This window comes from Lepus europaeus, chromosome 5, assembly GCF_033115175.1.
Source record: "Lepus europaeus isolate LE1 chromosome 5, mLepTim1.pri, whole genome shotgun sequence".
Classification (NCBI taxonomy): Eukaryota; Metazoa; Chordata; class Mammalia; order Lagomorpha; family Leporidae; genus Lepus; species Lepus europaeus.
Window position 1 is genome coordinate 19,383,250 of NC_084831.1, and position 12,610 is coordinate 19,395,859.

Here is a 12,610-nt window from a genome sequence, read left to right on the forward strand (position 1 = left end):
AAGGAAGAACAAAAGTCCAATAATTCCCAAGTTCATTTAGGAAAGCAAGAATGGGAGACTCACTCTACCAAATACTAATTTTTAAAAAAAAGATTTATTTATTTATTTACTTGAAAGTCAGAGTTACACAGAGAGAGAAGAGGCAGAGAGAGACAGAGAAGTCTTTTATCTGCTGGCTCACTGCCCAGTTGGCTGCAATGGCCGGAGCTGTGCGAATCCGAAGCCAGGAACCAGGAGCTTCTTCCTGGTCTCCCATCCTCCACTGCTTTCCCAGGCCACATCAGAGAGCTGGATTGGAAGCAGAGCACCTGGTACTTGAGCTGGCACCCATATGGGATGCTGGCCCCACAGGCAGCGGTTTTACCCACTATGCCACAGCGCCGGCCCCCCAAATACTGATATTTATGATAGAGTAGCAACAAGATACTGCAGTGTGGGCTAAGTGATGGAAAGTAAACCAATGCTAGGGCCAGTGTTGTGGCACAGTGGGTTAAGCCATTGCCTGTGAGGCCGGCACCCCATAATGGAGCTCTGGTTGAAGTCTCAGCTGCTCTGCTTCTGATCCAGTTCCCTGCTAACATATCCAGAAAAGCAGCAGAAGGTGGCCCAAGTGCTTGGGCCCCTGCCACCCCCATGGGAGACCCAGATATAGTTCCAGCTCCTGGCTTCTGCCTAGCCCAGCCCTGGCTATTGCATCCACTTGGGGAGTGAACCAGCAGATATAAGACCTCTCTCTGTTTCTTCCTCTTTAAAGTAAAGCAATGGCACAAAAGAGCAAAGAAATAGGTCTAGATACACAATGACAGGAGGCATGACAAATCAGTGGGGGGTGGGGGGGTGTAGGATATGTCAGGTAGAAAGGAATTAGCCTGCATGTGAGAGGGCCTTAAGGAAAATAAAGCACCCAGGAATGCCCTACAAAGCCCTGCCCATACCCCAATAACTTTATAGGTAGTCCCAGCCTCCCCCCAAGGAAATCTCCCAGGAGAATCCTCTCTGCCTAGCACCAAGTCTGATAACACTGGGTAATAAAATCCCGGGAGGAAGTTTTCACACTCAGGAAGCCCTATGTCAAGGAGCTGAGGTGGGAAGGGGAAGAGAGCAGCAAGAACTGGACCCCACTCCCCTAGAGGCCCTGGTCCGAGTACATACTGCGTGCTCGGCTCCATCTGGAGAGCGCTTATCTGCTCTGATGACCAACCTTGCTACCTTGCTCACCACTACTCTGAGTCACTTCTGAATTATTTCTTGTATGAAGACAAGAGCCTCTGATCCAGCCATCTCTGCTCACAGACGGACTTTCCTACGGGCATCAAGGACAACTGGGTAATCACTTGGAAAACAAACCATAAAGTCAGGTCCAACAGAAACATCTCTCCCTAGAAATGAAAACCTGATACCCCTGTAGCCAGACAGGTGTGCATTTCATTCTGGATTTTTGTAGCAAACAGACCCACAGATCTACAGAGTTTAGATGGCTGCAGTCTAGTTGAGCCCAAGTCTCTTGCTGTGATGAGGTGACATGGATGTGCAGAGAGAGGTGAGGACTTCCCCAAGGAGGTCAGTCATAGAGCCAACAAGTCAGTAATGGAGCCACATGGAGAGCCTGTGTGCCCCTACTCTCCCCAAATGTCATGGCCAGCTCTCTAGCCCTACCGTGACCCCTTGGCTCTGCACAGTTAGAAGGAAGTGAGGCAAATGTACTGGGAACAGGGTTGTGTTATCTACAACCTCAGCTGTCTCCAACAGTGGGGGCCCCTGCAGCTCAACAACACCCAGGAGGAAAGCAACATCCCACCCCGGGAGCACAGGCATCAGTTACTCCTCCATCTTCACTGGGAACCGGCGGCTCTACGGGGTCCACCAAGCAGACAATCCCAGAACATAGAACTCAGGAGGAGAAATTAAATACAACTCTCACCACATCTCCAAGGGCACAGTGCTGTCAAATTCCATCATGGCATCTACACTGACAGACCAAGCAGGGATATATAGAATCATAGCCTTATCCTATGTGGCCACTTCTGCTGGGAGCCAAAACAGACCCAGACAACTCTAATTACAGCCCCTCAGCCTAACACCACAAACAAAAGAAGGGAATCACCAGAGACATTAGCCGCAGTCACAGCTCCATCAGCAGCAAACATACCAGCCAATGACATTAATCCATCCAGGACCATGATAACCACTCTCTCTGGGAAGTCAGCTACAATGGCATCCCTGACGACATTGAGCAAAGCTACTAATGGGAGAGAATCTTTATCCATGACAACCAGCATGGTGATCACCACTTTGCTAACCACACCACTCTAGGGACAGCTAGTATTGGAATAACCAGGTCTGGGACTCAGTCCCGACAAGAGCTCCTGCCATGAGCCAGCTGTCTGAAGCTCATCACGCTACGACCACACAGACCCCTGTGCTCTCAGCAGAATCAGCCCCTGGTGTTGGAGTTGCCACAGTTCAGTCACCTGTGACGATGGCTGCTCACTCCACAGTCCTTGTTCCCAGCTCCTCAAGGACCACACAGTTCTCTGCTATGATTGGGGCCAGTCAAGCTTCCCCTAAACACACCCAGGTGGTAGCCCCAGCATGGGAGTTTGTGTGTGCAGTGGCAGCTACCATGCCCACCCAGGGAAATCTGAGGAACTCATGTGAGTAAACAAGAAGTAGGGGCCAGGCTGGACCTCATAATTCTACAAAAACCCAGAGGAACATTGTGTCCAAAGGGTATAGGAGGGCTAGTGAGGTCTGGAAAGACATCAGCAGCCGATGAGTCCATCCAGTACAGGTGATTTCTAGTGGGAAGACAGGCAGCTGGGTTCCTGAGGTTGAGTGGACAATTTATCCACCCTCAGCCACCAAGACCCCAGCTACTGGCCAAAGACTAAATCTCCCTCGGGGAAGGAGCTGATGATCCACCGGAAGACCAGGGCTGCAGTCCCACAAAGGGCCTGGAGGGCCAGGCAGGGACATGGAGGCACAAGTCTGGTTGGAGGGGCAACCAGTGAAGCACAGTCAACAGTCTATGAGATAATTATATAATCATCTCATAATTATATATATATACATATATATATATACACATATATATGTATATATATATATATATAAAGATTATTTATTTGAAAGGCAGAATTAGAGAGAGAGATCTTCCATTTGCTGGTTCACTCCCCAGATGGCTACAGTGGCCAGGTTAGGGCCAAGCTAAAGCCAGGAAGCACTAGGGCCATCTTCCCCTGTGTTCTCAGGCTCACTAGCAGGGAGCTGGGTTGGAAGTAGAGTAACTGGGACTCAAACCAGCACCCATATGGAATATTGATGTCTGAAGTGGCAGCTGAACCCACTGCACTACAATGCCAGATCTGAGATAATTTTACATATTTTTTTCTAAAAATGTATTTATTTATTTGAAACTCAGAGTTACAGAGAGAGAGAGGGAGAGACACAGAGATCTTCCATCTTCTAGTTCACTCCCTAGATGGCCACAACAGCCAGTGCTGGGCCAGGCAAAAGCCAGGAGCCAAAAGCTTCATCTGGGTCTCCCATGTGGGTGCAGGAGCCCAATCACCTGGGTCATCTGCTGCTGCTTTCCCAGGTGTGTTAAACAGGGAGCTGGGTTGGAAGTGAAGCAGCCGGGACTCAATGCTGTGCCCAGATGGGATGTTGGTGTTGCAGGCAGTGGCTTAACCTGCTATACCACAAGGCTGGCCCTGATTACTGTATTTTCAATCCCATTTTATAGATGGAGACATTGGGGCTCAGTTCGCACAACTTGCAAGTGGCAGGCCTTACCAAGAGTTGGGATATAGAGTAGTAAGGTGAAGCCCTTACTCTCAACCAGCCTGGGAAAGAAGCAGAATTCTAGGTCATATTTTGCTAATATTAACAACAAACTTTCAAAGTAAATTATTCATTCCTCAAAACAACCCTGTAAGGTATTACTATTTCCCCAATTTACAGATAAGAGAACTAGAGAAGGCTCAGAGAGTTTGGATGACTTGAGGCTCCAGCAACATCAGGTCTGTCCTCCTATCAGGAGGAGACAGAACCTAGTGAAGAAGGGTAGAGGCAGGTGGACGACCTACTTAACACCTCTGAGCGGGGCTGGCGCTGTGGTGCAGTGGGTTAAGCAGGCGTCTGCAGTGGCGGCATCCCATATGGGTGCTGGTTCAAGTCCCGGCTTCCTGGGCCCCTGCACCCTCATGGAAGATAGAAGCTCCTGGCTTCAGTCTGGTCCAGCCTAGTCACAGTGGCCATTTGGGGAGTGAACCAGCGGATGGAAGACCTCTCTCTCTGTCTCTCCTCTCTCTCTCTCTGTAACTCTGCCTTTCAAATAAACAAATAAATCTTTAAAAAAATTAAAAGACCATACTTAAAAAAATCAACTCTGAGCCCCTGGTTCCTCTTCATAGCAAAAAGAAAAAATTTATTTGAAGAGCAGAGAGACAGAGAAAGATCTTCCACCCACTGGTTCACTTCTTGAATGCTCACAATAGCCAGTGTAAGGCAGGGTCACAAAACACACCAAACATCGGAGTTAGAGGAAAGGTTTATTGTCGGGTGGGGGAAGCCCGATGGCCTGGGAGGAGAGGGTGAGAAGGTTAAGAGAGAAGAGGAGAGTGTAAGAGAGAGATCAAGAGAGAGCATGTGTTTGGGAACAGGTCCTCTTAAACCATTTCAGGTGGAGGGTGGGGCAGGGAAGTAGGAGCAGTGAATCCTATTAGGGTGGGGGTGGGGCTGACACCTGTGGTTGGGCCATGTGGTCACCTGGCTTCCAGCAATGGTGGTGGCAGCGGGGTGATGGTGGTGGTGGCTAGAGCCTAGGATGGTGTTGGGGCATAGATCATGCTACAGATAAGACTGCGCCATTTTACGAACATCCAGGGCAAGGCTAAATTCAATCCGGTCTCCAACACAGTTGCAGAAGCCCAAGCACTTGGGCAGTCATCTGCTGCCTCTCAGGGTTCGAATCAGCAGGAAGCTGGACCAGAAGTGGAGTCGCCAGGACTCTGGTCAGACACTCCGATGGCGGCTGCGGGAGTCCCCAGCAGCACTTTAACCCTGCGTCCAAGCCAGGAGAATAACTCGCTGGGGAGGAATGCAGCCTGGGAGATCCGAGCACGGGAGGGCCTGGAGCATGGCGGGTTGGTGTTGGGGTCCATCTGAATAACCGGGAACTGGATCCCTCGTGGGGCCTCCCTATCTCTCCCACTGACCTGCTCTGAGCCCACTCCTCCCTAAATCCGATCCCCCTTGGCCATGTTCCAGAGACGTCCCCTCCCCTCACAGCTCCCGTTCTCACTCACTAAGCTTCTCCCAAGCTGTCTGTTCCTCTCTCCGCCATTCTCACCTTTCCTGCCGCTCCGGGTCATTCTTCTCAGGCTGCCCTTCATGCTAGCCTTTTTTGGTAAATCTTCCTTGCTGGACTAGAAGAATCTCTCCCTCCTTTCTATTCTGTAAGAGCCTTCCAGGTGCTGGCGCTGTGGCATAGTGGGTAAAGCCGCCACCTGCAGTTGCCGGCATCTCATATGGTTCAAGTCCTGGCTGCTCCACTTCCAACCCAGCTCTCTGCTATGACCTAGGAAAGCATCGGAGGATGGCCCAAGTCCTTGGCCCCCTGCACCCTTGTGGGAGACCCAAAGGAAGCTCCTGGCTCCTGGTTTCAGATTGACGCAGCTCCGGCTGTTGTGGCCATCTGGGGAGTGAACCAGTGAGTGGAAGACTTTCTCTCTCTCTCTCTCTCATATTCCCTGCCTTTCAAATAAATAAATAAATCTTTAAAATAAAATATATTGTAGGGGCTGGCCCTGTGGTACAGCGGGTAAAGTGCCGCCTGCAGTGCTGGCATCCCATATGGACACCAGTTCGAGTCCTGGCTGCTCCACTTCCAATCCAACTCTGCTATGGCCTGGAAAACCAGTGGAAGATGGCCCAAGTGCTTGGGTCCCTGTGCCCATGTGGGAGACCCGGAGGAAGCTCCTGGCTCCTGGTTTCAGATGGGCACAGCTCCAGCCATTGCAGCCAATTGGGGAGTGAACCAGAAAAATGGAAGACCTCTCACGTTCTCTCTTTCTCTGCCTCTCCTTCTCTCTCTGTGTTACTCTGACTGTCAAATAAAAGTCAAAGTTACAGAAAGGCAGAGGCAAACAGAGAGAGAGAGAGAGAGAGAGAGAGAGAGAGAGAGAGGTCTTCCATCTGCTGCTTCACTGCCCAGATGGTCGCAATGGCGAGGGATGGGCCAGGTTGAAGCCAGGTGCCAGGAGCTCCTTCCAGATCTCCCACATGGGTGTTGGAGCCCAAGCACTTGGGTCATCTTCCACTGCTTTTCCCAGGCACATTAGCAGGGAGCTGGATCAGAAGTGGAGCAGCCAGGATTAGAATAGGCTCCTATATGGGATGCCAGCACTGCAGGCGGCAGCTTTACCCACTATGCTAAGGGGCCCAAAATAAATAAATCTTTTTTTTTTTTTTGACAGGCAGAGTGTACAGTGAGAGAGAGAGACAGAGAGAAAGGTCTTCCTTTGCCTTTGGTTCACCCCTCAATGGCCGCTGCGGCAGGCGCGCTGCGGCCGGCGCACCACACTGATCCCAAGGCAGGAGCCAGGTGCTTCTCCTGGTCTCCCATGCGGGTGCAGGGCCCAAGGACCTGGGCCATCCTCCACTGCACTCCCTGGCCACAGCAGAGAGCTAGCCTGGAAGAGGGGCAACCGGGACAGAATCCGGTGCCCCGACTGGGACTAGAACCTGGTGTGCCGGCGCCGCTAGGCGGAGGATTAGCCTAGTGAGCTGCGGCACCGGCTAAATAAATAAATCTTTAAAAAATATGTATGTTCTCTGAAATTAGGGAAAAAATTTTCTTGAAATGCAAATGAGTGATTAACATTTGATCATTTGTACAGAAATAGATAAATGATTTACTTTTGTTTACTTTTTAACTTCAAAATCCCATAACCATTGTTTATTATAAAGGTGAATCCCAATTCTTCTGATGGGTTTATGGGCAGAATTTCTGGTAACGAGCACAGGCACCAGAGCCTCCAAATGTTTATGGATTCCCGGTGATGGAGTCAGTTACCGGCAGGGCCCAGTCACACTGGAAGAGGACATCTTTGATCTTGGAATCCTCGCCCACATACCTCTGGAATTGGCCACCAGTGCTTTGAGGATATCAGGCTGAGCCACGTGACCACTCCCCTTCCCACAGACAGGACGTCCACGCCAGCAGCCTCCTTACCCAGAATCAGAACAGCCTCCGGTAGCTTGCACTGCGGTGTCCCCGGCTCGTTCCCGTCCCCCGGGACATGTCACTCCACCTTGATGAGGCTGTCGCGCCGCAGGGCTGTGGCTGCCTTCAGCCTGAGTCTGAAGGTCTGCACCGCTGAGGCGGGCCCTTGTATGGCATGTCTGTGGATGTAGATAAGAGCCCCACAGCAGGGGCTAGCATTGTGGCACAGTGGGCCAAGCAGCTGCCTGTGACCCCAGCACCCCAAACAAGTACCGGTTCAAGTATAGGCCGTTCCACTTCCGATCCAGCTCCCTGCTAATGCGCCTGGGAAAGCAGTGGAAGATGGCCCGAGTACTGCATCCACGTGGGAGACCTGGATGGAGCTCCAATCTCCTGGCCTGCAGTCATCCGGGGAGTGAACCAGTGAATGGAAGACATACCTTTCTCTCTTTCTCATCCATATAGGATGCTGGCATCACAGGCAGCGGCTTAACCAGCTGTGCCATAGCATTGGCCCAATCATTGCCATTTTTTTAGATTGTTTATTTACTTTTTTTTGACAGGCAGAGTGGAGAGAGAGAGACAGAGAGAAAGGTCTTCCTTTTTGCCGTTGGTTCACCCTCCAATGGCTGCTGCGGCCGGCGCATCTTGCTGATCCGAAGCCAGGAGCCAGGTGCTTCTCCTGGTCTCCCATGCGGGTGCAGGGTCCAAGCACTTGGGCCATAGCAGAGAGCTGGCCTGGAAGAGGGGCAACCGGGACAGGATCCGGCGCCCCGGGATTAGCCTAGTGAGCCACGGCGCCGGCCGTTTATTTACTCTTGCAGAGAATGTCCCCTAAACTCATGTATCATATCATATCCAGGTTTATGATCCATGAAATCAGTCCCAGAATGAGCCAGGCCACACCTTAACTCCTGGTCACCATCAGAGGGCGGATAGGTAGGTTCTGGGCGGGAGCAAGGCGAGGCAGGTCCGGCGGGACTCAGCCCAGGCCAAGTTCCCATCCTGCAGAAGTCAGTTCCAGGCCCGGGAGGGCAGGGCTCCGCCTAGAGGCAGGACAGGCAAGGGCAGGGGCGAACTCTCGGGACGGCGGGGTCATGCGCAGACAGGTCCGTCCAGCTCGGCGCCGAGGGCGGCGTGCAGGGGGCGGGACACCGAAGCGGCTCGCCTCCTGACTGGTCAGAGGCAGGAAGAGATGGGCGGGATACCGGCGCGACTCGACTCTCGATTGGTTGGAACCATGCAGAAAGGGGCGGAGCCAGCGCGGGGCGCGCTCTCAGGCGCGCGGCGTTGGGTGTGTAACGGCCGTTAGGCGAGGTGAGGGGCGGACGCCGCAGACGTGGAGGCTACAGTGGGTACCTCCGAGTGAGGGATTTCGCCGCCCGCTTTCAGGCTGTCGTAAGTTCTCCTCCCTCGGGACCCCGGTGGGAGCGACAGACCCTAGCCCGCCTTCTGTAGCTCGGGCGAAGCCGCGGACACTCAGGACCTACCTCTGTGGGGGAGCCGGGCGAGAGCGAGGCGCATGCGCAGAGCGACTAATCCGTAACCTCTCCTCAGGTCTCCCGGCCCGGCTCCCCAGAGTTAGCCGCCGCCGACTACACACGCACCCCCTGGCGTCCCGGCCGCCTGCCTTGCCCCCTTGCCTTGGTTTCTCCTCCGTCTTTGGCTCCACGCCCTCTGCCTGTGCCCGTGACCCGGGGAAACAGCGGGCAGCCCGTTCCCGGCGGTCCCGGGGAAGAGCAGACATCAGGCGGGCGGCGTTTGGGACGGGTAGCGTGGGGAACTTGCACCGACAGCTCCAAACGGAAGGCGCTGAGGTGGTCGGAGGGGCTGGGAAGCCCTCCCTGAGGAGGTGAAGCCAGAGTTGAGAGGGAAGACCGGGGGAGGCAGGCCCCAGGCCAGTGCCTGGCCGTGTCTGGAGGCGTCGTTGGTGGTCACAGGTCGGCTGCCGAAGCGCCTACAGGCTGCAGGACAGCTCCCCGCGGAGCCCTAATGTGCGGTAGTCAGGAGGAGCTGGCGCTTTAAGTGAAGTTCAAGTTTATTTGTGTAGCAGCGCCTGTAGCGCGCTTAACCTTCACCCCAGTGAACCAGGGGTTTGTCTTTTACAGCAGTGTTGTACCTGGAGCGCGTGGCGCAGAGCCAGGCAAATAAGGAGGTGCCACATAAGTTTTGGTTGATGAGTCCTGTGTACCAGAAAGAAGTGGTGGTACCGGATGATTAAGATAACTGGAAGTCATTACAGTCCCCTAGGCCAGGTCCGCCTGAGGGTGGGCTGAAGGTTCCGCGAATTTCGGGACTTAACTCTTGGCAGGGGTTTGGCTTCTCTCTCACGGAGTGTGTGATTAACGCATGGTCAAGGCCATGAACACAGAGTGATGGTGTGGGATTCTTGATGGGTCTGGCAGTTGTCTGTAAAGCCCTGCAGGTCTCCTAGTTGATGTAGATCCCTGGCCCGCTGGGCAGTGGGGCGTTCCACAGGAAGATCCCAGTTCTCCGACGGGAGAAGTGTAACAGTCAAAGATCTAATTCTCAGCTGAAACTTGGGAAGCAGAGCCTGGTAGTGACCATGGCAAAGCCAAGAAGTTTTATGAGCTGTCCCTGCTTCTGACTGCCTTGAGGCTTCTAGCTCTCTCTGAGGCAGAAACTCCAACTTGCGGCACCTTCGGAACTTCTTTGATTTCTCTTTTTGGAGTTTCGTCACCTACAGAAAAAATGCTGACTGGATGACTGTGAGCAGCAGAGCGCAGTCCTGGCTTTGAAGCTTCTCCCTAATTACACGACCTTCACCAGTCTAAATCCTTCTTTTCAGGAATTTTTACTTGTTTATTTGAAAGGCAGAGAAATTGTCCACTTGCTGGTTTACTCTGCAAGTGTCCACAACATCTTGGGCTGGGCCAGGTCAAAGCTGGGAGCTGGGAACTCCATTGGGGTCTCCTACATAGATGGCAGGGATCCAAGTACTTGAGCCATTACCTGTTGCCTCCCAGGGTACACATTAGCACTGAAAAGAGGACCAGAGCCAGAATTTGAATCTGGGCACTCCAAGATGGCATCCCAAGTGGGAGCTTAACTGCTGTACCAAATACCCACCCCTAAACCTTTTTCTTATCCTTAGAATGAGATAAGAAATAGGGCTGGCATTTTTGGTGCAGTGGGTTAAGCTGCCACCAATGATGCCAGCATACCCTATAAGTACCATTTCAAGTTCTGGCTGCGCTGCTTCCTATCCAACTCCCTGCTGATGTGCCTGGGAGAATAGTGGATAATGACCCAGGTGCTTAGGCCTCTGCCACTCATGTCGGAGACTCTGATGGAGCTCCAGGCTCCTGGCTTCACCAACCCCAGCCAGTGGAGCCATTTGGGAGAGTGAATCAGTGGATGGAAGATGGATCTCTCTCTCTGTCCCTTTCTCTCTGTAACTCTGCCTTTCAAACCTTTTTCTTTCTTTCTTTCTTTTTTTTTTTTTTTTTTTCTTTTTAAGGGTAATAATAGTAACTGCCTCCTAGGGTTGATTTGAACATTAAACACGACACATGCTACCTATTAAGTGTTCAGCACAGTGCTTGATAGGTAGTAAGTGCTGAATACATGTTGAATTTGTGGAATGGATGAATATATACTATAAAAGACTTTGAAGATAGAAACCAACCAAATTGGAAGCTTTTTTTTTCTGTCTGCTCCATTCACTCTTTCCTTTTTGGCTGCGTAGTTAGGTATTTGTGTTATGTCTTCTACATTTCTGTCACTTTTCTTCCAGGAAGTCTATCTCCATCAAAATAGTTCTAAAAATTTCTAGTAGTTGCTCTTCTAATTCTGAGCTAAGTAGGGAAAGTCAAGAATGATTTATTCTGTATTTTACTCATTATGGGAGTGCTTTTTTAAAAATTGAGACATAATTCACATGCTGTAAAATTCAGTTGTATTTGTGTACAAGTCAGTAGTATTCAGTATATTCATAAGGTTGTTCAGTCAACCATTACTAATTTTAGAACATTTTGGGGGCCTGTGTTGTGGTGCAGCAGGTTAAGCTGCCTGTAGCACCAGCTTCCCATATGAGCACCAGTTCATATGAGCACCAGTTCAAATCGCTGCTGCTTCACTTCCGATCTAGCTCCCTGCTAATGCACCTAGGAAAATAGTGGAATATGGCCCAAGTGCCTGGGTCCCTGCTACCCACATAGGAGACCCAGATGAAGTTCCAGGCTCCTGGCTTTGGTCTGGTCTGGCTCTTGCAGCCATCTGGGGAATGAATTTGTAGATGAAAGGTCTTGATTTCTCTCTAACTCTGCCTTTCAAATAAATAAATAAGCCTTAAAGAAATTTTTTTTAATTACTTAAAAGAAATCCCAAACTCATTAGCAGTTACTCCCTGTTTCCTCCCCTCTTACTCTCTTCTCTTGGCAACTACTAATTTGCTGTCTGTGGATTTGGAGGTTCTGAACATTTTTCATATAAATGGGATCATGTGATATGTGCCCTTTGTTGTTTGACTTCCTTCACTTAGCATAATGTTTTCAGTACCCTATGTTGTAGAATGTGTCAGTACTTTGTTCCTTTTATTACTTAATAATCCATTGTATGGCTATACCGCATTGTATTCATTTAGCAGTTGATGCTATATGGATTGTTCTTACATTTTGACTATGTACATTTGTATACAAGTTTTTGTATGAACATAGGTTTTCACTTCTCTTTAATATTCAGTTGGCCTTCCATATCTGTGTCTGTGGGTTCCACATCTGTAGATTAACTAATTGAGGTTAGAAATTATTCAGAAAATAATATATTTTATTAAACATGTGCAAGTTTTTTCTTCTCATTATTCCTAAACAGTCCAACATTACAACTATTTAAATAGCATTTACACCATATAAGGGAGTCTTCAAAAAGTGTCTGGAAAATATGTATTATGACAAAGCCATACATGGGTTTAAAGAGGCTTTTTTTTTTTTAAGGAGAATTTTTCTTTTTTTAAAGATTTGTTTACTTATTTGAAAAGTACAGTTACACAGAGAGAGGGAGATCTTCTATCTGCTGGTTAACTGCTCGGCGCCGCTCTCGTCCAGCAAGAAACCGACACCGGGCGTCTCGTAGAAGAGCTCTTTATTACTCAGGGCGCGGGAGATCAGACCTCGATCTCTGGCGGGCAGGAACTACTCGCACATCCGGTGGTCGGGGCATATATACGCAGTACACGTCACGAATCATATGATTACAAGGCTGTGTCAGGATAGGACAGCTCAGGGGTAGCGCGGGAAACTTTGCCGGGGAAGAAGAACCCGGAAGCAGGAAATCAGCGCCATCTTAGCGCTGCGGTTCCTCGGGTTTGGTCCCCTACATCTCCCTCCTTTTTATTTTCCGCAAATCAGCCTCCGACGGCCG

At 50.6% G+C, this 12,610-nt stretch overlaps 1 protein-coding gene across 2 annotated transcripts in view; it reads left to right on the forward strand.

The window, feature by feature from the left end:
* The first annotated feature begins 8,519 nt into the window (after window positions 1-8,519).
* The window catches only part of CEP85 (centrosomal protein 85), a 54,217-nt gene continuing 50,126 nt past the window's right edge, over window positions 8,520-12,610 (forward strand). For both annotated transcript variants that reach the window (XM_062190684.1, XM_062190685.1), the window contains exon 1: window positions 8,520-8,626. The gene's annotated coding sequence lies outside the window, so the exon portion shown is untranslated. The remainder of the gene's footprint in view (window positions 8,627-12,610) is intronic.